The 26,623-nt window shown below is 39.8% G+C and overlaps 1 long non-coding RNA gene across 2 annotated transcripts in view; it reads right to left on the minus strand.

Moving 5' to 3' along the window:
- Positions 1–2,619: 2,619 nt before the first annotated feature.
- Positions 2,620–26,623, minus strand: part of LOC147180370 (uncharacterized) — a 72,139-nt gene continuing 48,135 nt past the window's right edge. Inside the window, exon 4 of one of the 2 annotated variants that reach the window (XR_015095714.1) lies at positions 2,620–2,983. This is a non-coding gene — a long non-coding RNA (uncharacterized LOC147180370). Of the gene's footprint in view, positions 2,987–26,623 lie in introns of both variants that reach the window. The other variant, XR_015095713.1, reaches the window with a different exon arrangement.

The raw sequence follows: 26,623 nt of genomic DNA on the forward strand, positions 1-26,623 counted from the left end.
GTTTTCGTATAGTAATTAAAAACGGGGGATTGATGTTGTACTATGTTACTGGTCATTGTTTGCCAAAGTAAAAACAGATGTTTGCAAATGGCTTATTATTATTAAACAGAGAAGATAATCAGTGTTCTTTCATAAATGACTCCAGACATTATTCAACAATTTCTGTTGATATGCTGCAGTCAAAGAATTTGGACAATTTTACATTAAGAAAAATGCCTCCAAATGTTTACTCAATTATTAAAATAGTTGTTGATTACTTTGATAATCGATTACTTGTCGATTAATCAATTAATTTTTACAGCTCTATATTTTTCCATAACATTAAATGTAAAAAACAAACACAATTATATTATGAATTCCTTCTGCTCACAAATGGTATTTCCTCAGAATATTTTTACTGAAAAAAATAAAAAATAAAATTATTAACAATTTGATAATTTTGTTTAACATAAAATACTCTTCACATCAGATTTTTTAATTTGCTTTTTTCATAAAATCATTTTCAGATTTTTTTCTCAAAATTTCATGAGTCCTTTCCTTATGTTTGTTTCCTTTTCTTATATGATTTATTTCCAATTATTTTTTCTCATGAGATTATTTTTTGACAAAATTCTATTGTATCTCGAAATATTAATCTTTTTAAAATGTCTTTCAATTCTGCATTTTTTAACCGACTATTTTATAATTTTGTTCACAACACATCGTGCATTCATTTTCCTCATAAAATATTTTTCCCCTCAGACTATCGCGAGTTCCTTTCCCTAAAAAATATATTTTTCCCCATTCTTTTGTTTTAAATTGTATATTATATAATTTTTTCACAATATTAAGTGTTTTCATCTATTTTCTCATATTTTTTTCTAGATGAATGCGAGTATTTTTTCATGCTATGTTTTTTTTTTCTCCCATAAAATTGCCTTTTTTTTCTGATAATGTTCTAACAATACAAGGGTTTTTTCCCCAGGTAAAACTGCTTCCCTGCTGCCCTCCCCCATGGCGCTTGGGGGCGTGGCGGTCTTGTTCAATCAACAGCGCAGACGTCCACGCCGAGCGAGACATTCCAAGCAAGGCCATAGCTCAGCTTTAAACGCGGCGGGCCATCGACCCGCCGGCCCTGCTGTTGACTGTCCATGGTGAAAGAAAAAAAAAATGATATCATTTGCGGCCGACGCTCCTTTTGTAAGCTGACCCAGAAAAGCGCACGGGGGTCTCTTCATCTCCGCCGCGCCGGCTATCGATTTCCGCTGAGGCTAATGACTTTTTATGTGCGTAATATATGAGGCGGCGTCAGAGCCGTTTGTTCACCGCCGGCCGCTTTCGCGCCCGCCGCCCGGGGACTCGTACGCTGGCCGTAATATACGTCGCGCCGCCGCCTCTGAGGGCACAGCATAGCTTAGCCAGCTCACCTTTTATTTCAGCCCACGTCGTATGCGTCTTTCGGAAAAAAAATGTGCATCGTACTTTACAGGCAATACGCTCAGTGGACACTTCATTCGGTATGCTCGTGTCGTCTGGTGTGAGTGGCGGTTGTGTGCGGCCGCACATGTCGCACATACCAGGAAATGACACTGCATCCACTACTGCTCATCAGATCAGGACAAAATCTGGCAATTTTATGAAAGAAATTTGACCAAAAAAATCACAATATGAGAAAATGCATTTTTGTGAAAACGCAAAAAAGAAATAAAAATCAATTACATTTTCATAAAATAGCAATTTTTTGCTATAAAATTTCTACTTTTTTTTACTCACAAAATGTGAATATTTTTGACTCAAGATTGATTATTTCCCCTCCTTATTATATTGGTTATTTTCTCATTCAATCATATTTTTATTTTACTACTGAGTTTTCAGTACTCATAGTGACTTTTCTCTCATAAAATCACATTTCTCCCTCACAATACCAATCCTCCCCACCTAATAAAAGAAGTGTTTTTATTTATTTTGATGACTTTGATGATTTTATTTGCTTTCTTTTTACACCGTTATTATAAAGTTACATTTTTCTCATGAGATTTACCTACTCTCATTACATTTTTTAATTACATTTGCTTCCCTCCTATACTACATTTTCCCTCATAATTTTTTTTCTCATTCGTTATTTTTTCATAAAAGGAATTTTGTTCCTGCAAAATATTATTTTTCCCCTGATAAAATTGCAAAAATATGTTTTCCCCACAAGGCATTAAAAAAAAATCATAATTTTTTCCTCACAAAAATATTTGCTACTTTTCGAATATAATATTGTCATTTCTTTTATGATATCCTCTGAGTTTTTCCACAGAATATTATGAGGTATTTTTACAGATTTTTTTTTCAACATTTCTTTTTTTATTTATAATATTGCAATTTTGTCATATCACTTACTGAAATAATTAATAATAATAGTAACAGAAAAGAAAATTAATTTTGTGAAATAAAAATTGATGAAAAAAAAATCAAGATATAAAAAAAATCACGTGTCAAGTATTTTATGGTAAACTGAATAATAATAATAATTACTATTAATTATAATTATTCAGACCCGCCTAGTAAACTGAATAATAATAATAATTACTATTAATTATAATTATTCAGTTTAACATAAAATACTTTTCACGTGATTTTTTAATATTGATTTTTAAAATAATTCTAATTAATAATAATTATTATTATGCAGTTTAACATAAAATACTTTTCACAAGATTTTTTTTCATATGATGATTTTTTTTCTCATCAATTTTTATTTCACAAATTTACCATTCAGTAATTCAGATCATGCGTGCATTCAGGTCATATGATTATTGTTTTTCTTTCATTATATTATTAAGTTCTTGTTTTTTTTTTTTAAATAATAAAATGCAGTTTGCACAACATGAAAAAAAAGGTATGAAACCCACACACGTACGTACATCAGGTCAGACGTTGGTGGGGTCACCAAGGGATTTGTTGCATCTATCGATCGAGTGGCCTCAGGATGAGCTTCTCGCTCCTTCTTAGCGTCCTGCTGACACAAGATGAGAAACGATCAAGACGTGACGATCGATCAACAAGGTAGCGCTAAGTGCTAAGTTAGCTATCTACCGCCGCTTATGCCTTTCTTTCCCTCTACGGTTGTCGACACGAATGTTCACGTTTATAGCCACAGGTAAGCTACAAGTTGTGCTAGTGCTGCAGAGAATGCTAACTGCTAAGCTAATTGAAATGTAAAGCGGTGAAAAACAGAGTTGCAGTGGAGCATAACCAGACTTTCATCTTGCACAGCGATTTGTCTATCCTGGCGAGGTACACCCTGGACTGGTCGCCAGCCAACCGCAGGGCACATGTAGACAAAAAACAGACTGGTCGCCAAACAGTTAGTGCAGTGTTTTCCACAGATTTGAAATCTATTTGGGGTGAGGTGGGGGTTCTCAGTCCTGTTACTTGCGTCTCCTCTAACCTTATGATCCACAAGTGAGTGATGGTGAACTAATGTTACTTGCGGCATATCTGGTCGCAACAGGGCTTGCTATTTTTTTATGAAAGTATATATATATATATATATATATATATTAGAATCTTGTTCTCATAACATAGCATTGTACTCATATTTTTTTGGGTGGGATTAATTAATAAGATTAATGACTTATTTGGATGATTTGGGAATTTTTACTCATTTCTTTTTGTCTCAATATTATTAGGCAATTTTCGTTGTTGTTGCAGAATTGCACCCCCCCTCCATACACGTTTGTACTTATAAAATTACACCTCCCGTGACCCCCATTATATTGAATATTTTCTCTTCAAATATTGGTTGTGTTCTCAAAATTCTATTTTTGTCTCATATTTAGATTTTTTTCATGTCTTTTCTTGGCAGGTAAAAATAAAACCCATCAGCAGCTAATTAGCAACGTTAGGATGTAACAATCAGTCGGAAAAGCATTTGATCGCATTTTAAACGGCCTGGACATTGACTTTTGTCGGGATAAGGCGTCTACGTTCGGACAAATGACCACGCCGTCTAGCCATGTTCCCCGCAACCCCCCCTCCCCCACCAGACTTAATGAGTGCATGGATTTTCTTCTTCTGTGGTTGTCATTTGTCTCATGGCTGCCCTGCTGAAACGTGACCCGCTAATGACGCTGTGCAGACGCAATTTGTGATGATGGCCTTACGCTTTGTCGATAGTCGCGACAACGCCTTCAATCATTAGAAAACATCATGACATACATAACCACGCAAGCTAGCATTTATCACCAGTTAGTCTTGCTAACAGCACAGAATTATTGATCTCATCAGTCCATAGAAATTGATATCCAACTTTATCTTCTGGATGATTGTAACTCTAGTAAAGCTATCGTTGTTTGGCTGCTTCAAACCAAAATGGCCGACTTCCTGTCCAATTCCAGGCATGGGTCCTTGAGACTTCTTTTGTGCGTTCTTTTATAATAGACAAGTCCAACCAATTTTGTCTCGATCAATGAAAATGGTGCTGGGGACTCTTTTTTTGGTTTTGTTTACTAACTTCTGATTTGTGGTATTGACCCCCAAAATGTTGGCTTCAAGTTCAAACCAAAATGGCGACAGTTATCTTTTTGAGCGGTACTGTATCACATCACAGTCCTTCATCTGCAGACACATTGTTGCGCTCCGTTTTTTTCTTATAACCGTTTGAATAATGTTTTTTATATTTCATCTTAAGTCAAGTGCGCTTCTCCCCCGCAGGATTGCGCCGAAATGAAATGAATTCATGAGTTACCATTCAACAGGCTTCCCCTTGTAATATTATTGTGATCAGTGTTAGGAATAACAGCGTTTAAACTAACGGCGTTAGGTAACTCTGTTTTTTTTTCATAAACTGACTAATCTAACTCATTACTCTCCCCATATTTGAAACGCCGTAATCGTTATTGTATGAGAAATGCAATGCGTTACAATTTTTTTGCTTACAAGACATTGTGCGGTGACTGGCTCTGAAAATGTCATTTGCGCACAGTTAGAGGCACTGTTGTTGTCGGACCTCGTCACAATAAAAGTGTCTTGACGGCTGAAATGTATAGTGACTTTTATTTTGGAGGTGCCGCAGGAAGCGTGTCACGACGTGACGGACGTGTCGTCCTTCTTCTTTCTGGACCTTAAGGCTTAGCACATTTTAGCATTTTAGCAAAGAGTCCACGTCCTCGTCTGAAACTTTGACAAGAGTGACATTAATCAGAAATAACAGTCGAGATTTGCCGAAAAACGGCCGCCATGAGGAGCAATTTGTTGACAATCATGTTCCACCAAGAGCCATATTGCGACTCCACAAGCACCATAACAGCGATAAAGATACCGCTAAGTCATAGCGACACGCTGGGGAAGTGTTGAAAAGTGTTGAAAGAAATATGCTCACACTCACGGAGGCAATTTGTATGTGAATGATGCATGTGAAGCCGAGGGCAGTTTTCGGACGTAAATCAATCATTAAACACGTCTTTATATGTTTTATAAACTGAAAATATATCACCATACTCTCATATTTGAAAGTGTACAAAAGTATGTGTTTTTCAGAGAGATCAAGCGGAAGCTGATGATTCTGAGGAGTAAATATAGTAGTAGTTATGGTTATGATTTTGGCCATGATTAAGCACCGTCTATTTGAACTCTTTGACCGCCAAAAACGTTTAATAACGTTTAGTAAAATCCAAATGAGTGCCGCCAAAAACGTTAAAAGACGTTAACTATGTTTCTTAAATGGAAACGGGTGGAGGAAAGCCTTGGCCAGCTGTGCTGAAAGTATCAAGCAGATCGAGTTAGTATAATGACTATTTATGGGCACTAGATGGCAGCGATGACTCTCTTTGGACAAGATCGGGTAGGAGTCAGTAGTAGAAGATGTGAGGTGCAGCTAGAGTGTTGAGGGGAGACTGGCTGAGGAAGCGAAAATGGCGACCGGTTGCAAGCAGCTCACGCTTGAGCATTTTTTTCAAAGACGAAAAACATCGACCAGTGCTAAAGAGCACATTGATGATGATGATGGTGACTCCGAGGTTGACGCCGAAGTTGGAAGCGTTGACGCGGCGGCTTCGATCGCGTCGTAAAGCATCACCGGCTAGCGCTGCTAACGCCGGAAAACGAGCACTTCTGCACAGGCGGACGTTCAATCGGACGATGAAGAGTACCCCGAGTCCAATGCATATTCATCGGAGGAGCGGGTACAGTCTGATCACGGAGAAGACACTGGTTCTGGACTACGATGCCACCATGAATGGAGTGGATAAGAACATCTCTTACAACCCGGTATAGGAACTGAAGGACATGAGGAAGCCAGACGTAACACCACCGTAACGTAACCGTAGCATGATCCTGATAGTAGACTTGATGGCAACACACACTGCAGTATATACTTGCTATTCCCCGGAAAAAACGGCCGGAAAAAAAGGCCGGCAAGAAAGTGCACGCGAAGGGGCAATCGCAGTGAAACTAATCTGTGGTGCAAATCCTGCTGCGTCCCCTTGCACGCAGGGGAGTTTTACACAATATACCTCTCAAAAAGAAAAACTGTGTAGTTGAAACATCCACACAATTGTAAATAGTTTGCCAAATTGTTTTGTCAAATTGTTACACTGTTGAATGTAAATAAACGTATTTTGCTATAAAAAAACACGTTTTCATTGTTGGTGGTAGTGTTTTACAGAAGTAAAGCACTGTTTAGATGTTTGTGGCATCATTCATGGAAAAAAAAGGTGTCAAATTCACTAGAGTGCATGAAATAATATCATTTCACAAAAAGCTTGATTTCTACGTATTTTGGTCCAAAACAGAGCATTTGGGTGAAACTAACCTATTTTCTATTGTTGATTACTGAAAAACTGAATAAGGTAGAAACAAACTTTTTTTTCTGATGAAAGATGAGAGTTCAATCTTTCATTTGGTAGTATCTGTGTTTCCATAGTCCAAACACAACATTTTCTGTGGACCTTGAAAGATCAGTCAAAATGCTCTAAATCAGCTGGCACCCACATGTTCTCTTTTCTGAAAATGCTTGGCAGTCAAAGAGTTAATTGCATTGGCAATTTCTTTGATCTATTATTGATTATTTTAGCCCGCAACAATCATAAAAAATGCCCGGGAAATCCTGGAGGGACTGGCTAGGACTGTCTACAAATTACCGATCGATGCCACAAATCACCATCTATCCAGTATTGATTTTATTTGTATTATTATTCATATTGCTGTAGTAACTGGCAGTGGTAGAACATACATCACCACTCCAAATTTAATGAGTTATTATTATTATTATTGTATGATGTGTCATATTATGGAGTGAGGCATTTGTGTGACATAAATACCCACAAAAATAGATGGAAACACTCTATATAGCATGGACGGAATTTGATTTCCTTGCATAATAATAATAATAATAATATTATTATATTTTTAAAAAATCCCAATTTTTTATATAAAACTTTTTTTTTTAAGTAGTGAAAATAGTTACTTTTATTATGAAGTAATTAAATTACCTACTCAGTTACTTTTTAAGCAAGTAATGAGTATCTATAACTAAATACTTTTTTAAAGTAACGTTTCAAACACTGATTGTGATTGCAAAGGACTACTTTTAAATGTACGCATTGAGCCGACACCCGAGCAGCAACGCCGCCTTCCTCTATGTGGAGCCGCCGCGTTGTTGCGCTTTTTTTCTTGATACATGTTCAAATTTGTTATATGATGGCATTAAGATTTTCAGTTGAGATGAGTAAAAAAAACAAACAGCAGAGGGCGGCACTGCGCACTGCGCTTCCCCGTTGCCACGGTGACTCGACGAATCGGTGCTTTATTAATGTGGACTTTTTAGTGTAGTGGCAACGCCAGGTGAAACAACTCTGCATAAATATAACGACCTCAAATCAGCTGTCCTGGAACCGAAAACGCAGAGTTTCCTATCTCAGGGCATGTCAAGTCGCTGTTCAGGGTTAGACTCTGTGTTTGTTCAACATGTTTTGTGAAATGGACCCCTGGAATTGACCCCAAAAATGTTGGCTTAAAGTTCAAACCAAAACTTCCTTCTCAATTTTGGCCATGGGTTTTTGAGACTTTTTCGTGCGTCCTGTCATGATCGTCAAGTCCTCCAATTTGGTATTGATCGGTGAAACTGTTGCCATTGGCTGATTTTGGTTTCTAACTTTGCAGGGGATACGACTGACATTTAAATTGACAATTTAAACCAAAATGGCTGACTTGATAGAGTAGGGGAGTCTTGTTCTTTTTTTTAACTAACTTTTGATTCCTGGAATTGACCCCAAACTGTCTGTTACAAACCAAAATGGCCGACTTTCTATTCAAATTTAACCGCATGCCCTTGATACTTTCTGGTGTCAGGGTGTGAATTTGTCAAACTTTGCAGAAGGTGCAGCTGAAGAGTTTTCCTTGAATGTTGTGATGCAAGCGAGACTGTATGGCAATAATGCAGATTATTGTATGCAATGTATGTTTGTTTGCATGAATGGTGTTGGACGTACGAATATGCAAATGAGGCCCGTCGGCTGGAGAAGTGCCGGTTTGCTGGTTGAGCGCTGGTGAGATGCCCTCCAGTAAATCGGGCATCACACAAGGAACGAGACCCCCACTCGGACATTTCACCCTGAGGTCTCGCCCATACCATCCGCTACACACGTATGTGCGTCTGTATACGGAAATATGAATGCTAACATGTACAGTATATGTGACCTACATGTTGGAGTCATTGCAGCCCTAACGGGGACACGCGACGAGAAAATGTCAAGACAACTTGACAATCTGATTACATACCTCGGTCTTTAAACCTTAATTAGAAACTCTGACTTTGGCTTGAAACCCGACTTTATTTTAACCATGTCTTGAAACCCAAATTACAGCTTGAAAGCCAAACCCTGTAGAAACTGTCTTGAAACCTGACTTAATGTTTAGTTGAAACCGTAACCCTGCCTCGGAGGAGCTGGCTGAAGTGGCTAGGGAGAGGGAAGTCTGGGCTTCCCTGCTAAAGCTGCTGCCCCCGCGACCCGACCCCGGATAAGCGGAATTGAAGACGGAACGGAACGTAACCCTGCCCCGAAGCCCCATTTTGAACACTATACCCACCTTAAAACCTTATTTAGAAACCTCAAACTTGACTTGAAACCATAATGGAGACTTAAAATCCTTATTAAAAACCCATATATTGGGGGGGGGGGGTTCCTCCTGGCAGGTGGGGGTCGTGTCCTATAATAGAAAAATGAAAAGCATGTGTTGTCCAGATCACAAGCACATGTGGATCTAACCTCAAAAAGCAAAACACCCAACCCCCTCCCCGCACTGAACCACATTTACTACTACTTTCCTTACAGGCCAAAATACAAACGGCACAAATAATTCAGACATCAATTTTACAGACATCATTTACCGTCAACTGTCTTCAATTGAAAGCAGACTTTCAAACTGTGCCCTGAAAACCCCTAAAAAGTTTTTAGAAATCGTAATAGCTGGCTTGAACCCTAAAGCAGGTTTGAAACTCTTAATTTGAAACCCTTTTCCTGGCTTCAAACTTCTAACCCGTGTCTTGAAACCCAACCTTATTGAAACCCTACCTCGAACCCCTACGGCTTTAACACCTAACCCTTTATTGAAACCATGCAGTCCTTTTGATTCTAATAAACACACCAATAAATAGAGAGATATTTAAAAAAATTAAATAATATAAATACTAATAAATGAATAGAAATGTCCTGAAATAAAAACTTGTTAAAATAACTTATCTATTTTTTATTTATTTTTTGCATCAAATGAGTCATTTAATGATTAAAAAAATCATTAAATGTATTAAAAATAACAATAGCCACACAATCGTATTATATACTTAAAAACTCAATCAAACAAATAAGAGATGAACTAATAAAACAAAAATCATGGAAAAAAACATTAAATAAATAAAAATACAAATTAAAATAATACAAACTACTACTACTATTCAATAAAGAATAACTAAACTGAGTATTTAAATGGTTACATTTAACAATAAATGAAATACTTGAAAATGGCATTCAGTAGACACAATGTTCTGTTTCCAGTGGACAAAAGTCTACACACCCCTTTTCAAATGTCAACTTCTGTGACAGATATTTTTATAAATAATGGTCATTCCCCCCCAAAAAAAATTCCACCATATGACCTGTAACTCAACTCAAACTTTATTTATAAAGCACCTTTCATACATTAAAATGCAACTCAAGGTGCTGAAATGTGAACACACCCACATAATACTTATTTTTATTTTTTGGTACGGGTCATAGGTCACATTAATGCTGGAAACCATTTTGACATGATTCATCTTGGTTTCTTTTATCTTATTCCACAGAAACCAATCGTTACATTAGGGGTGTGTAGACTTTCTATAGCCACCGTACAAGATAGTGAGCGCGCCATTGACCCTTTGACGTTCATGAGTTACATGCCGCGCCGCCTTCCAGCCACCTTGACAGGAGGCGGACCGCGACCAGATGTTTGGGCAGGAGGTCAAAGGACGGCGGCTGGGGGCGGACCCGGACCGCACCCCCGCCTACGCCCACTCGACCTTGCGCACTTGCGGCCATGACGGAAGTGCGCTAATTGAATTTGGCCGGCCGACCGGCCCGTAAACGAGCTGATGGATTCTTTGGAGAAGGTCGCCTTTTGTTTGACGGCGGAACGGTCGTGTAATCCGCCGGCAGGCGTCATCACTCCCGCCGTCACTCTTCACGCACGGCCCGAGGGGAGGAAGGCGATCCCGAGTCATTCCCGGGAATAGCTGGCGGACGTCGGCCTGGGAGGCGGCCCCCTCCCCTCCATCGCCTTCCTCCCCGCTGACCCGCCAGCTAATCCCCGACTCATAAGGGAAGCTAAATGAAATCCACCCCAATATGACTAACATCACCCCCCCCCCCTCCCATTACATCCCCTCCCCCACTTTATCCCTTGGCACCAACAGAGAGGAACTCATTTCCTACACACGCACACACACACACGTCGGGTCTACATTTCTCGTGGGGACATCTCATTGACATAATGCATTTCCTAGCCTGTTACCCTAACCTTAACCATCACAACTGATTGCCTAATCCTAACCCTTAGCCTAACCCCGACCAAAACCCCATTCAAACCTAAATTCTAAAAACAAGTTTTGACCCTCAAAAAGAGGTATGGACTAATGGGGACCACCAAAAAATGTCCTCACAAGGACACGTAAACCCCAGAAAACAGTTCCAATGATGTGATACAATGTAAACCCCCCCCCACACACACACACACACACACATTTGTTTCATTGTCTTTGTGGGGCCATCCATGATGCATTTCCTAGCCCCTTCCCCTAACCATCCAAAATGATTGCCTACCTCCATTCTTTACCCTAACCTCAACCATAACCCAATTCAAACCTAGACTCTGAGACCAAGTCTTGACCCTCAAAAAGAGGTCTAAACTTTAGGCAAAATGGCCCCACAAGGACGAGTGGGCCCCACAACTCTGTGAAATCCAGAAATATTGGCCCCACACCATGTAACCTAGAACCATATCCCTAAACTTAACCATCATAAATGATTGCCTAACCCTAACCCCAACCAAAATCCATTTCAAACCTTTACTATAAAACCAAACCTTGACCCTCAAAAAGAGGTCTTGAGTTATGAGGACCGGCCAAAATGTCCCCACAAAGCACTAAACCCAGAAAAAGGGTTCAAACACCCCCCCCCCCCCCCCCACACCACACACACACACACGTCAGATCTACATTTCTAGTGGGGACATCTCATTGACATAATGCATTTCCTCGCCCTTTACACTAACCTTAGCATCAAAACTGATTGCCTAATCCTAAACCCAACCAAAACCCAATTAAAACCTAAACTCTAAAAGCAAGTCTTGACCCTGAAAAAGAGTTATGGATTAACGGGGACCATCAAAAATGTCCCCAAAAGGACAGGTGGTCCCCACAATGATAGTAAGACCCCAGAAAATGGTATACACACACACACACTTGGCCTGACACGGACTGCTAAATCTCCTGAATGTGGGAGTGAGCCTGATTGCAGATGTTGGAAAAATGTCCCCCCTCCCCAAAGAAGGCCCCCCCCAACTCACACACACCCAAACAACTCCTGACCCGCACCGCACCCAGTCCCAAGCAAGCGCGCCCGCCATCCCCCCCCTCCCGGATCTGCAACTGCTCAGGCGCGTGCACGCAAATAAACGTGCACACATATAACACACGTGCACACACACACTCCCTCACAAACACACATTGTAGCACACGCACACTGAGGGCGCGGATCATTGACAGCAAACAAATGAGACGGCCCAAAAAGTTGCAATTGTCAAGCGGAAGAAATGCAAATGCGATGAAGATTTGACGATGACGAGGACGACCCGGCGAGGAAGACGTCGACGAAATCAAAGTCATCAAGAAAATGAAAAGCCAGCGCAGGTCGCATTTCACTCACAACAATTTATAAGATGAAAACATGTTTTTGCCTTTTCAACAAGCAGCGCCCCCTACATAAAAACAATTAATCGCAGACAAAGAGGCGACCCCCCCCCCCCCCCCCCCAAAAAAAAAAGACGACATCCCACTTCTTATTTACATTCGAGGCAAATTCATCAAACTGAGAATACGGCAGAATTTGTGGAACATTTTTGATTCATGACGTGCTCGTAAATCTTCCGCCAGCTGCTCGTGGATTTATGACCATTTTTTACTCATTTTGTTGCTTCTCAGTCGTGGCAGACTTTTATTATTTATCAAGCCAAATGTTTTATATGCACGATATTGTCCACACACACGCACACACACACCCCCACACACACACACAAATCCATTGGCAGCTTGAGGCAAATATTGAAAGTGGATGCTTGTACAACGCGACAGCTTTGCCACACTTACATGAAATTAAAGACAAATATGGAATTTCCTTCGTCATCATTAGGCCTCATTAATAATTGCGGCCACAGAATATAGCACCTGGGAACTGTCGTCGCCGTGGCGATTGGGAGGAGGCGGAGGGCCGGCTTGGGCTTAACGAGCTCGCATCGCACAGCGCAATTAGCGGCTAGCTCGTTAGCGCATATTTTGAAAGCAAACCTGGCGCGTTCCGGCGAACGGTTCAAAGCCTGATTCGAACGTGTGCACGTGTGTGTACACATGCATACGGGTGTGTATGTGTGGGGCCCACGTCTCCATGGCAACCCTTTCCCGTGCCGGCTGGACAAACAGCGGAAGGCCATGCGTGCAGGATGAAGTAAATGGAAGACAATCCAGCGTTCTTATTAAAACGACTTGCTCGCCTTCCCCACGGACGTGGTTTTATTGTAAAGGTTATTAACTTCATATTATGACAAACACTGTTACATATGTTCAATATAAAGATGACAACACCCAGGAGGTCGCAGCGCGCGGGCAGAGGGCGTGCAGGCGGCCATCTTTGTTATATATTTCATCTTGAGCAGCATTAGCGTCCAATTTAGCAAGATTGGACATAAAATAAAAATAAAAAAAAGGCTTACAGTGGACTTTCATCTTGGCTCCAATCAACATCATCATTACAGTGGTAGCAAATAATGATTCTTTTAACAATGGATTATTTTGTCGATTGGTTGTTGAAGATGTTTTCATTTCCATCATTTAAAATGAGGAATTTTTTTTCCCCAATCCGACACTGCTGAAAATGCACTCATTTATCTCCTGATTCGATTCCTGGTTTGGTCCCTTAAATTCGGCAAATTGCGATAATTTTTTTTAAATCTTGGTTGACTGTTCAACAGCGCTAAACAAGACAATGCACAACATTGTAAATAAACTAGAAAGCTCAGCTTGCGTTATCTGACCGAAGTAAGACTACATTTCCCATGATTCTTAGATGTGAAAACAGGAAGTAGTTCTAGTTCTGGTCAAACTGCTCCCACGGACTTACATATGACGGGACTGTCAATGCCGCTTACTCGTCGTCGAGAGCAGTGAAGCCACCGGCGGCCATCTTACAGTGCCGCTCACTAAGGTCGCCTAACTTGGAACACATTGATTGATTTCTCTGCCGCGTTTTCACATTATTTTCTGCACCGATGGCGAGAATGCCACCGTGTATGACATTCAGTCGCACCAATAAGTCTGGGGGAAGCGCTACATGCACATTTCATCTGTGAGAATGCCATTTTATAGAATTTTCTAACAGCCATCAACAATCATAAGCTTTTAGATCGGCGTGATTTGTGTGGTCATCGAGGTCTTTTCTTGTTTATTTAATATTTTGTATAATTTAATTATTATTATTATTATGCATTTTTTTATTTAATTGTATTGTACTTATTGCATTTTAGTATTTTTTTTGACTGTTTTTTTTAATATATAGTTGGTTTTACTAGCTTTTATGTGTATGATAGTGTGCAGATCTCTATGTGCAGCACACTTGTTTTTCAAATGTGCTATAGAAATAAAGTGGATTGGATTGAACAATCAAGTGAAAGCAAAGCCCATCAAGAAAAAAAAACTTGCTGCAATATGTAAATTGAAGCCCTTTGAGTCACAAATCACGATATTGAGATCATCTGAATGGTGGATGCAAACAGTGAAGTTAAACACGCACTGATAGGATGCAATTGGCAACGCAAGATGGCTGCCCTTTAGCTTTAGCCAATAGCGTCACAATTAGATGCTGATGCAAATGAGAACGCAAACATGAATTTGGAAGAGAATGAGAAGGAATTTAACAACATTCCGTTTTGACAACTGTGTGACGGCAAAAAAAATATATATAAAAAATGTGACTTTGGGACGAGACCTGCGTAATGTTGGGACAAAACAATGAGGTCCATCTTTAAAAGCCTAGCTGTCCAACTTCTGTTATAAAAGACGTCCATCTTGGTGCTGTTGTGCATTCGTGTTTGGCTTGCATTTCTAGCTAGACGAGTTAGCATGGACGTCCATCTTTCATCCATCCAGCCAACATTCATCTCCGTTAGTGTGAACGTCCATTTTGTCTCCCGTGTCCAATTTAGCTGCATTAAACATTCACTGCACTTCTTTTCACACTGAACATCAATTTTGGATCGCATGAACAACTCTTCAACAGCGTCCGTCGTCAATCGTCCCGCAAGATTTCCCGACATCCTTTCCTTCCCCGCGGGAGGTAAACGCCCTCAAAGTTGCCGTCAAACTTTTTTAGTGGTTAAAAAGTCAGCGTGTCGTTGCTGACTTGATGTCGGCCGTAATGACAGCGTCTATACGTTTTCCACGCCATAAGCATCATATAACAGAGGGGAGGCGTTTAGTCACCTCCTGCGATTGCGCTTTACGATGGCGGAAAGCGTCCGAGGTTGGCAAAACGGGCACGACGAAGCAATTTGGTGGCGGCCCCCCCCTCCTCCCCCGCACCCATAAACAATCAGCCGGGGTAATGGAGGCCATAATGCTAATCTTTACGGCCCACCACGACCCCCGACGCTGATTTAATTAGCTTTTTTTCTCCCCCCTTTCCATCCCGCCGTTTCCCGCTGGCTGTCTCTCAGCTGCCCTATCTGGCTTTAACGAGCTTTTTAGGCAATTTAGCTCCAACGCCGCTAAAATTGTCACGCGAGATGCTCACCTGCAACCTAAACAGAAAATACATTTACAGGCAAACCAGACGCCAGCATCGGCTTACATGGCCTTAAATTACAATGTCCGATTCTCGAGAAAGACGTTATTAAAACAAAAAATGGGCAAAACTTCCGGGTATTTTTCCCCTTCCCACAAGGCTTCTTTCTTATCTTATAATTGACTGATTTTCAATGTTTTCCCCCCAAAAATTTCTGAACAAAACAATGAAAAAACGACTGCATAAGAAAACGAGAAAAAAAGAAAACTGCCAGTCTGAAAAGTCGTAAAAACGTAATTACGCAAAACGATGATAATAAAAATAATTTTTTTCTTATGATTTCTGATTCTGAATTTGGCAATTTGAAAAATTGTCATAAATTGAAAAATCACTCATTCGTCAACATTGACTGTGTTTTTGGAAACTAACTGACTTCTTTTGTCTGTTTCTTAGCGGGAATTAAAGTCACTTTTTTTTTTTAATTGTCATAATGTAGTGGAGAAAAAAAGCTTTAAACTAAGACAGACACTTTAAAAAAAATTCAATGAACTCAAAATTCGATCAAATCAATTCAGTTCATGATTTCTGTTTCTGAATTTGAGTATTTGAAAAATTGTTGTAAATCGAAAAATCCCTTATTTGTCAACATTGACTGTGTTTTTGGAAACTAACCCGATTTCTGATAGCAGCCATGTTGTTAGCATAAACAGTGTACACCAATGAAATCGAAAGATCAAAATTATTTTCTCTGTTTCTTAGCGGGAATTAAAGCCACTTTTTTGAAAAATTGTTGTAAATATAGTGGAGAAAAAAAGCTTTAAACTAATTTACTGCACGCTGTTGAACTCATTTGCTCCCAAAAACGTAGACATACGTTCTATTTGAAATATTACTGTACTCCCAAAGACGTATGTATATGTTTGTTTGGTTATGCTAGGGCATACAGAAGGCTTTGATGCAGCCTCTGAACTGAAGAGAATGGTTGAAGCAATACAAGTGATTACAAATTACAAAAACGGCCAGCAGTATAAGAGTATAAGAGATCAACCAGGGCCATGCTGCAAAAAGCTCTTTCCCCCACTGTTTTAAACAGATTTTTGAATAATAATGAAACTTAGCTATATTCTAATGCTAATTGCTGCAAAACAGAAACAGATAGAAATATACTTTTTTTTCCCTGATGAAAGAAGAGACTCTCATCTGTCTTTTGGTAGCAATAGAACACAATCTTCTGTGGGCCTTGCAAAATCCGTCAAAATCCTGTAAAACAGCTGGGAGCAAAGGGGGTTGCTTCAAAGAACATGGCCGCGAGTCAATGAGTTAAGAAGATTTTGACAGAAGTTTCTAGAGGAGTGGTTCTTAACCTGGGTTTGATTGAACGCCAGGGTTTCTGCGAGTCAAGTCTCAGGGGTCCGACGGGTCGACTTAGTGGCATTTGTGATGGTACGACGTCATGTTTTCTTTTCTTTTTTATTATTTTAATTGTATTATTGTAGTCCGTTCGTAGTATGAAGAGCAAAAAAATATGTGCAATATGAATTCACATGTACAGTATAACGGAACGTATGGTGTTCCACAGGGTTCGATTCTGGGGCCTCTGCTATTTTCATTCCATCTGCTCGTCAGTGGCTTTTTACATGCCGTTCGCCATTTACTCCTTGCGTCACCTTTTCTCACCATCACCACAGATGGTTGAATTCGTAAAAAAAAAAAAAAAAAGGACTGCCAGTACATTGGCAATTTGTAAGCCACAAAATTCTGTAGTGACAAAATCAGTTCCATAACGTCCTCACACATTTTAACTTCTTGTTTAGCCAACAAAGCATTTTGCTCAAAAACTCAAATAGTCTGTCTAAAAGGTCACACACAAAAAAAGAAGTGAAATTTAAATCCCCTAATGAGATGGCACGGCCACCTTGGCAGGAGACGTCCTAATTTACGGCGGCGCCATTTCACGCAAATGACAAAAGATCAAAGCTCAGCAGATAAAACTGCGGAAAATGTCAGAAATGATGGCGTCGTCCTGCTCGCCGCGTCTTCATCTGCATGCGCCGCCAACTTGGTGTCAGGCCTGACACGCAACAACACAAGCGCGCGCGCGGGTGTGTTTCTTATGAAATGCATGAAAATGTTCCGACGCGTTGCCAAGATGTCCAAATCTTCCCCGCTGCTTGCTTTTTTCTCCATCACCTGAGGCAGATTGCACTAATTGAATCAATAACATCAATTTCAACGCCGACCCCATCAGTAATCGGCTCTGCCTTTCCGCCAATTCTTCTTAAACGGGGCCAAGACGGCTCCAATGAGGACAAGACGTCTTCAATCAGGCCAGCGGGACCAGAACATTTTGTGAAGAAGGCGCTTTTACAATTTTGCTGCCTCATGCCAACTGTTCCTAATATTTTGACTTGCAATGAGGGTTTGTGCAAGGGCGCAAAATGGACAAACAAAAAAAAGTATAAAGATGGATGCAAAAGTTGTGTATTTTTAGAATAAACGCATCATTCATGCTCATTTTCAAATCACATCATTTAAACGTGCAACGATTAATCGACAACTAATCGATTTTTGATCATGGATGAATTGCTGAGATACTTTATTGAATTCAAAATTGACCCAATGCTCAGAATTTCAGCTTCTCAATAGTAACACATTAAATGCCCCCCCAAAAAAGTAACTGTTATTGCTCATTTTGTCCACTGGAGGTCACAGTGCCAACCACATAAAAGTCGACTTATCACTTAAAATGTATTCCGAATTTGGCGCCTGATATTCATGAACAAGTGAAGGCTAAAAGATGTTAAAACTCAAGTCACCTCAAGATTGGTCAATTATTTGTAAAAATGACCAAAAATGTACCTTTAAAAAAGAACAAGAAAAAAAAGGGAAATTTGCCAAATTTTATACGATTACTTGTTTAAAAAAACAACAACATTTTTTAAAAGGACAATCAGTACAGTAATTTCTGGACTACAAGGCGCACCTGACTATAAGCCGCGCTGGCTAAATTTGGGGAATACTACACATATAAGCCGCACCCGACTGTAAGCCGCAGGTGTTTTAATGTCACAGTACGGTTCCCGCCACATTCTTTCCATAACGAGGACGCAAATGGTCTCGCTCTCGTTTTGTCTCTTTTACTGTATTTGGGCTCACTTGGTTCGTTGTGGAACTTTCATAATTATTAGGGCTGGACATCGATTCTAATTTCCTCAATTGATTTGATTTCATTTTTTTTCAGATTCCATTCACTTCACTTCAATCCGATATTGATTCATTATGGAACATCACTTCTTCATAAATATCAAGGACATGATAAAAACCCCACAAACATTAAATTCCAAACTTGAAAAAATTGCAGAGGAAGTAACTGGTTAAGTGATTTAGTGTTATCATAACTTAAATGTTACACAAACATTGGCATCAGCAAGGATGACATTTTCACAATTCTAATTCAATAGTTATAAATTAACATGATTCTGAATTGTCTTAAAGTACAATAAATCAAGTTTTTCATAAATGTAAGAAAATACTTTGAAATTCATGTGAACAGTAAATGTAAAAAAAATAGAATACAAAAAAACTTGGCCTTTAAAATTCTATTTTTTGGTATATAAAAGAGATATTAAAATAATCAACTCGTGGTTTTATGAATCGATATCAGGCTCGAAAAGGAAAATGGATTTGATATTGATAATTCAATTTTTTAAACTCAGCCCTAATAATTATAGTGTTTCAAAGAATCTTCTTATCTTATTTTTTTACATTTAAACGTGTTCTTGTTTTGTACCAACAAATAAATCGTGATTTCAATTATTACCAAAATATTTGTGATTAATATTTTTTTCATAATCAAGCAGCCCTAGGTTTGGCGTTAGGGGGTTAAGCTCGGGTTCAGATTCCACCTGGAAATGTGTTTGAATTGTGCCAGAATTGGGGGTGGCGAGAGGGAGGGGGGGGGGGGGGCGAGAGGGAGGGGGGTTTGGGGGGCATATGATGTTGCCATCCATCTCTGCCGCTGCGTGCTTCCACTTGGCTCCACCATATTGGATGTTCCGCACTAATGAAGGCAAGTACAAACACGGGCACACAGCAGCTTCCCGCCATTTCCTGGCATTCATTCCCCGGACGCCTCTACCAGGTGCTCGCCGCCAGGAAAAGCACACCTGCGATGGCCGTCGGAGCACCAGTCGAGCCGGGGCCCCAGCTGCGGAGCGCCGCGCTGATGGACAAAATCCATGAAGAGGAAACGTGTGCCCGACGGCGACGTCAATATCGGGACCGACACGCCGGCGGGCCGTCGCGTTGTCGTTCTACGATCCCATTGGACGAGGCCGCGTGAGGAAGGCGGGAGGGAATGTATGGAGCCATTAGCGCACTTTGATAGCGGCGGCGGCTAACGTCTCTCAGCTCATTTCTCCCGCGCCGGATCTCCTTACATTATTGCTGCCATAAACATAATGTGGCGTAGCGTATAGCATATTACCGCATATTACCGCATATTAGGGCCGATTATGGCATATTATGCCAAATGAGCTGGTTTCGCTCCAGGACATAATCTCCAAAACGAGTTGCCGTCTACCTTGACACATGCGTCCGCTGCAAACTTCCCGACATTAGTCGTCGATAACAGAGTAAGATCGCGATTGATTTCGAGGACCACACCAACTAATCTGGTGCAGTGAACACCACAAAGGCTCCGGATTATCTTTAATCCAAAAATAAAGTTAAACACCAAATGAAAGTGATTGATCTAAAGACATGGAGATAAAAAAAATTGTGCTTTGACGCCATCTTGTGGCATCTCAATGAAAAATGAACTTTGATGAAGTGAGTTGATGCGTGCTATTGAAACAAACTAGTGATTTGACGCCGTTTTGTGGCATCTTAATGGCAGAGAACTGCTGTATGTTGAAGTGAGTTGAGGAGGACTATTTAGATAAGCATAGTGCTTTGACGCCACCTTGTGGCATCTCAATGAAAAGGGAACTATGTTGAGTAGTGAGTTGAGGAGTTTTATTTAAATAAAAACTGTGATTTGCTGTCATCTTTTTGGAGGATCCTACAGAAATCTCAGATAATTCATACAAAAAAAAAACTGATTTCCAGGTTTAAATGTGTTTTTCCCATTTGCTTATAGAAAGAACAAATTACAACCTTATTAAAAATTACTTTTGTTTTATTTTCAACTAGTGTTGTGCCGATACCGATACTGGTATCGGCAGAGGCCCAGATACTGCATTAAAACAGTGGTATCGGTATTGGTGAGTATTAACAAGCAACATGCCGATACCATTAATTCTGAGGCTAATATTGGACTTTGGGTGCAGTATCATGCACGACATTCACTGATGTGTGACATGTTCACTGCATGCCGAGCTAAGATATCCTATTGGCCCTTGAATGCTAAAAATTCTATCTGTTTCATTTTTTGCAGCAATTAGCATTAGAATATAGCTAGGTTTCATCATTATTCGCAAATCTGTTGAAAACATTGGGGGAAAAAACTTGTCGCAATATGGCCCTGGTTGATCTCTTATACTTTGCTGCCACCTGCTGGCCGTTTTTTGTAACAACTACCATTGCGTTAAGCGACCTCTTCAGGTCAAAGGCTGCATCAAAGCCTTCTGTATACGCTAGCATAATTTTTTTTAACATATTTGAACACATAATTTTTATATTTTACACCTTAAAAGATACATTGTAAATATCACAAAAAAATAGCTGGAATGTGAAAATAAATTTGACAATATTTTTTTGTTACAACCCTGACATTTTTACGTGAATGATTAAAAAAAAGAAAAACGGCCACATATGACTTGCAAAATGAGGCTTCACAACCGAGACAAATCAAGTCACTCTCTCTTGCTTCCACGTCATGCGCGTGCACTCACAGGTGACAACGAGTCGCTCTAAAGTAGCCATGCCACATGAAACCTCTGCTCACACACGCTTCATGACACGTCGGACTTTTCAAATCTTATTTTAGCTTGCTCCTCGCCTTCTCTCCATGACATTCGTCCACTCATGGTGGACAACAAGGCGCTCTAAAGTGCCCATGCTAGCACAACGACATCATCGTTTGATTTGGACGACTATGACTGAATGAGATAAAGGCGGTAGAGGGCAAAAAGTTTCTTGTTCCTTGAGTTTGTGGTCAAGTTCAAAGTACTTTGCGACACTCATGATGCTACGCTATCAGCTAAACATGCTGTTGTTGAAAAACAAAAGAACATGTCCATTTGCGTCTCGTGCAGGCGACGTTGGCGATGACGAGGCAATTAGCATGACTCATTAGCTCTCAGGGAGCATTAGTAAACAACACGGATGGACTTTTATACATTTTTTGCATTATTGATTGGGAATTAATGGAGGAAGCGGCCGTCGGTAAGAGGTTGAGGGATGCGATGGGCTCCATTTAGACGTCACCGAGATGGACGTTTAACCACTTAGAGCGACCGCCAACGGGCAGCCAGAAACTTTGAGCTTTTAGTGTTTTTAGACTTTATGTTGCTCATCAGTCAGAACAGTTTTCAAAAAGACTATTATTAATCTGTTTTTTTTTTGTTTTTAGCCCAAGAAATACACAAATAATGACAAAAAAAGAGATTGTTTTTAGTAGACGACAAACTATTATTAAATTAAACGCAGATCAAGTTGAACGACAGTGGCTTTTTTTTCATCTTTTTTCATAATAATGACTTTCTACAAGCTATGTTTATACCATACGTAAACGCGCGTGAAATTTCATTAACGGAAATCCTACCGAGGAGTGCCAGCGACGGAAATTTACGTTAACTTTTTTCTTCTTTTTTTTTTCTACATGGGAATAAGTGGAGAAACGTCTTGATAAGTTCTGATTGGATCAATAATAAATACATACATAAACTATGACCAGCCGATGTCAGCATTGGGTCTGTTTTAGATTAGATCAGCGTGTATCAATGGAATGCGGGAACTCGTGAACATGGCGGATCTTTGTCAATTCCACCGTTACAAGCAACTTGTTATTGATCAAAGGGTACGTGCCAACAAGAATGCTAATCCAACCGCTAACTACTGCTGGCTAACTTACTAGCTCGTAGCATGGAGCTATAGTAGCTACTTGCTGATATAGTGTAATTGTGTGTCAAGTTGTTTTTAATCAAAAAGATGAGAGAAAATTTGATGCGAAATAGTAACTCCAAAATGTTCAACATTATCTGCTGACAAAAAAATATACGGGGGTAAAATGATTGTCCTGACTATAACGAGACCAAAATGTTGACAGTTTTTGTTGACTAAAACTAAATGAATAAAATTGTTTTCTTGGACTAAAATAAAGACTTTATCTATATTTATAGTCGATTAAAAATGGGTTAAATAAAAACGGGATGAGATGAACTATGATAAAAACTAACAGGTGTTATTGAAACTAGACTAAAACAGACTAAATTCTAAAATTAAAAATGTCTTCTTTGAAATTACTGGTGGATCCCATCTCTATCGTGTATAGCGCCACCTACAGCAGCGGATTTCCCATCTCCATATTTGCAAAAGAAGAACAGATGGAAACGGGCATAACTTTGGGAAAATGGTTGTTTTCTCCAATTTTTTTGGTTCAAAATAGATTTGGAATAGATTTATGTGATGAACGACGAGATTATTATAATAATCTTTTAATTGGTATTTTCTGTGTTTACATCATCATGAAACACAATTTTCTGTCTGAATGCTCTAAACTCACAAGGTCTTTTATTTTTTTCTCAAAATGGCTACCGCTGAAAGAGTTAAAACGAGGGCAGAAAGTCTTATTTTAACATTTCAAAAAACTTTATTTTTGCAATAGTATGGAAAAGATGCATTTTCCCCCCCAAAAAATTTCAAAAAACAAACACCCTAACGTCAGTCATTCAAACATGCATGAACGAACGTCCACAAAAACATTTCAGGTTCACATCAACAAACAATGATTGTCATTGTGTACGCGCGCGTCCAGACAGGTTTTGTCGCATGCTTGGCAGCGTTGTCGCAATCTCGGATTGCTCGACAAGTTCCGACGTTGTCGGCAGTAAGTGTGTGTGTGTATAGGTGGATGTGTGTGTGTAAGCACTATTTCAGGTAAATGTGTGTATTTTGACTGAAGAACAAAGGCAGCTTTGAGGCACACTGAAAAAAAAAAAACACACAAGCCCGACCACTTGCGCAGCAGCTATCGGACACACACACACACACACACACACACAGCAATTTATGAATGTATGCAATAATATGTATAAATATATCAAATTAATAATTCAGGTATGTATATGCAAGCTGGGCCAATAGAAGGTGCCTGATGCAAACACACGCACACACATCGGGCTTGTTCGACATGTGCACTGCTGACATTTGTGCAGCATAGCTGCCATTTACGCCTCTGTAATTACACAGCTGGGTGCCAATCAACACAATAAGAGCCGAATGAAGTGCAACAAAGTAGGTTAGAGGCTAATGTGCGTGCGTGTGTGTGTGTGAGTGAGTGAGTGAGTGCGGATTATTCCGATTGCTTCAGTTTATTGCTGTTGTGCAAGGTGGCGGCTGTCATGACGAAAAGGGAGTGATCACATTTGTCATATGATTCGTAACATTTCTTTTTTTACTTTCTTATTTCTCGTCCTTTTGGTTATTTCTCTTGTGCAAGGCGGTTGGCTATAATTGGCAACAGAGAGCGAATGCATAAATGACACGCCACGTGCATAATGCACCATCGTGCAGGTCATTGGTGTACTTATATACAGTGCTGCTCAAAAGTTTACGAACCTCTTGAGCAATTTGGATTTTCCAATTGTTTCAACCTGATTTTGTTGTTCAATCTGAACCATTACATTTTATATGAAATAACAGGTGTAGGTTTATCAATTCAATGCATTGTTGTTGTTTTTTAATCAATTGTGTAGTCAAAACTTAATAAAAAATAGTTTTTGGTCAATTCATGTAGGTGCAAAAGTAAATGACCCCCTGAGCTGCATTGCTTAAAACAAGCAGTCAAGTAGGATCAGGTAAGACAAATTGGTAGCTAAACTAACCCCTGAAATGGACCAATGAAATGAGAAGCGAAGAAATTGTGCATCGCTGACTGAAACGGAGACAAAACCACGTCACCTTAGTCTTGCCCAGGTGAACCCATACAGGTCAGTCATGCTGAGAGGAAGAGAAATCTCAGGGGACCTCAGGAAGTACAACAAGAACAACAAGATTCATGTTGTGGATGTGCCCGGTTGAAATCCTGACTTCAATTCTTTCCAAATACTGTGGCGGGACCTGAAGCGGGCAGTTGATGCGAGACGCCCATCCAACCTCTCTCAACTTTTGCAAGGAAGAGTGGCAAAAATCCCCCAAAGTCGATGCGAAAGACCGATAAGTCACTAAAGAAAGTGTTGGGATGAAGTCGTCATTGCAAAAGGAGGTGCGATGTCCGATTAAGTGAGAGGTTACAATTCCTTTTGCAGCCATGAAATCTGACTTTTTCTTAAATAAACAACTTTTGCTCAAGAATGAGTGACAATTCTTTTTGTTCAAGTCAAGTGTATTTCAAATGTCAGCATTGTAGATTTGGGTATGACTAAACATTTAATGAGGTTATTTTAATATTTTATACAAAAAGTCTGACCATGCCTGCAGGGTTCACAAATTTTGGAGCAGCACTGTGAATATATACATTTATATATATATATATACACATATATATATATATACACACATATATATACATATATATATATATATATATGTAAATATATATATATATATATATATATATATATATATGTATATATACACACACACACACATATATATATATATGTGTATATATACACACATATATGTATATATATATACACATATATATACACACATATATACATATATGTGTGTGTATATATACATATATATATATATATATATATAAGGGAGACTATATTCTTGACCATCCATGCCAGTTCGTATTTTGTGGATGAGTTCTACTCCTCCTTTCCGCTTCCAGAGGTGGCAAATGCAGGTCCAGAAAGTAAAAACCCTGTCACAGTTTGGCTTTAGCCCCAGGTGCTAGCTAGCCAGCTCCCTAGCCAGCTCCCTAGCTAGCTCCTATGGCGCTCGTTTACCTGCTTTAGCCCCTGATGCTAGCTAGCTCACCTAGCAGGTAAACAAGTACAATGGGAGGGATCTTGCTAGCTAGCATCAGTAATGTAAAAACCCTTTCACAGTTTGGCTTTAGCCCCACATGCTAGCTAGTCAGCTCCCTAGCTAGCGCCCATGGTGCTCATTTACCTGCTTTAGCCCCTGATGCTAGCTAGCTCCCTAGCAGGTAAACGAGCACCATGCGCCATTTTTTCTTTCGGACTGTGTGGATTATTCTAGTCATTCTGTTTATTCAGAGGACCAATCGTATTCCTTTCTCAGGTAACAAGTGAACCAACGCAAGCCGACACTTGCAGACACGCACGTCACACGAACATAAGTACATGCACTTACTGTATTCGTGTCAACATGCATTCTTGTACATGTGTCACTGCACAAACTGCACTCACACCCTCTCTGTTATTATTAGAGTTATATAAACACACACACAATTTGGTAGCTCATCTGAAGGGCTCCTGGCTACAATGGTGGTTTCAATCTAAAATGGCAGACTTTTTTTTCTTCTTTTTTTTTCCACAGCATGGCTGCTTGAGATTTTTGGGTGTGTCTACTCGTGATAGACGTTGATAGCAAATGTCATATTGCTACGTGACACTAGCTTCGGGCGATCAATTTCTATCGCTTTGTGTTTTACGACGAGTCATTAAATTGTGATGATCTGCTCCGCCAACGCGTAATAACAAAAACTCAAATGCTTTGCAATTTAGTGTCGTCCATCTGTCTCGTGCATGTGCCTCAAAATTTGGTAGCGAGCGGACAAAATTTCTAGGGCAAGCTTGTATTTTGCAGGAGCCTTTGAAGTGTCCAAAATGACCCCAAGATGGCATCGTCGAAACAAATGTTTTGATGTCTTCACTCATGACAGACATACCAGGCAAAGTTCACAATGGACGTTCAAACTGGCTTGC

This window comes from Leptonotus elevatus, chromosome 1, assembly GCF_054856555.1.
Source record: "Leptonotus elevatus isolate MCC_2025b chromosome 1, RoL_Lele_1.0, whole genome shotgun sequence".
Taxonomy (NCBI): Eukaryota; Metazoa; Chordata; class Actinopteri; order Syngnathiformes; family Syngnathidae; genus Leptonotus; species Leptonotus elevatus.